The following is a 1387-nucleotide window of genomic DNA, read 5'->3' on the forward strand; positions in this document are numbered from 1 at the left end:
TCAGAACCGGAGTGAGACGTCTTACGGTTCAGGTCGGATCATCTCTGAATCATAAAATATCAGAAAGATTCAGGAAAATAAAACGTCACGTCTGCGACCTTCATTTTTTAACATGTAAATACGAAGAGCTCGTTTTATTTAAATAATGTCAGTCCACAACAGAAACTGTCGGGGCACCGTAGAACCAAATGAGTCTGATCCAGATGCTCAACGTGAACCTGGTTCTGGTTCCAGTGGAGGTTTCTTCCTGTTGAAGGGAGTCGTTCCTTCCCACTGTCGCCAACGTGCTGCTCAGGACGAAGGAATCGTTCATTCTTAATTTATGGACAAATGTTAAATATTAACATAAACTGTACACATGAACAGGAATTAAAAAAGGCGGAGAGCCATAATTACAGAACTGGTTCTCCTTCAGATCTAAGATGATTCCTGTCGGAATAAATTTCTAATCTGCAGGTAGAGAAGTAATTAAATACATTTTATACAAATTAAGTGAGCCTAGTTTCATCATATTTATATTTTATCAAACTGTTGTTTGTTGTCATTTACACAGAAAATAAAAACTAATAAAATATAAAAGGAGCACAGAGGGAGTTTGACGCTTCAAGGTAAAGAGCAGAATAAATATTATTAAATGTACAGGTTTAAATGTCCAAGACTGACAGAACAGGACAGTTTTTACAAACTTAAATCACAGACGTGTATTAAATTAATTGGATTAATTGGGGCCTCACGTGCAGCTGATAACCAGCAGGGGGCGATAAAGTGCCACCACGCAGCTTGCAGAGCAGAAAACAAGTGCAGTTTAGATTTACTAACATCGCAGTAATGACTAGTGATTTAAATAAAGTTTAATTTTATTTTAATAAATCATGTGATGACAAAGATTAAAGACTTGTTCGAGTATTATTTTATTGAACATCTGTTGCATACAGTAACTTAATGTAAAGTATGTGATTATGTGTCCTAACACCTGCTGAGGTGTGTTTGGTAATGGGGGCGGGGCCAGAGGGGCGGGGCTAATTGGAGTGAGGAGCAGAAGCAGGAGGTGGCTGCAGCCAGGAAACGGTTTGGTGCGGAAAATCTGGAGACAAAAACTGATGAAAGGTAAGAGACTTCCTGTCTAATTTTACTTCTGACTCAAATCGGACTAATACATTTTTTATTATAGATTTTTTTTTATTATAGATTATATTTATTATAGATTATTTAGTCAGGTTACATTAATAAATTAGACCTGATAAACATGGGAGAGGATTATTGTTCTGGTGGAAAAATAAATCATGGTTTAAATAATCTGAAACTAAACACTTAATGGCCTTTATATAAGCCCTAATTATGATATATATATATATATATATATATATATATATATATATATATATAT

At 35.0% G+C, this 1387-nt stretch overlaps 1 protein-coding gene across 1 annotated transcript in view; it reads left to right on the top strand.

The window, feature by feature from the left end:
• The first annotated feature begins 1036 nt into the window (after positions 1-1036).
• The window catches only part of zgc:101731 (SNARE_SNAP25N and SNARE_SNAP23C domain-containing protein), an 11391-nt gene continuing 11040 nt past the window's right edge, over positions 1037-1387 (top strand). Inside the window, exon 1 of the mRNA XM_037678407.1 lies at positions 1037-1107. The gene's annotated coding sequence lies outside the window, so the exon portion shown is untranslated. The remainder of the gene's footprint in view (positions 1108-1387) is intronic.

This window comes from Nematolebias whitei, chromosome 6 (assembly GCF_014905685.2).
Source record: "Nematolebias whitei isolate Nwh7 chromosome 6, NemWhi1, whole genome shotgun sequence".
In the NCBI taxonomy this organism is placed as follows: Eukaryota; Metazoa; Chordata; class Actinopteri; order Cyprinodontiformes; family Rivulidae; genus Nematolebias; species Nematolebias whitei.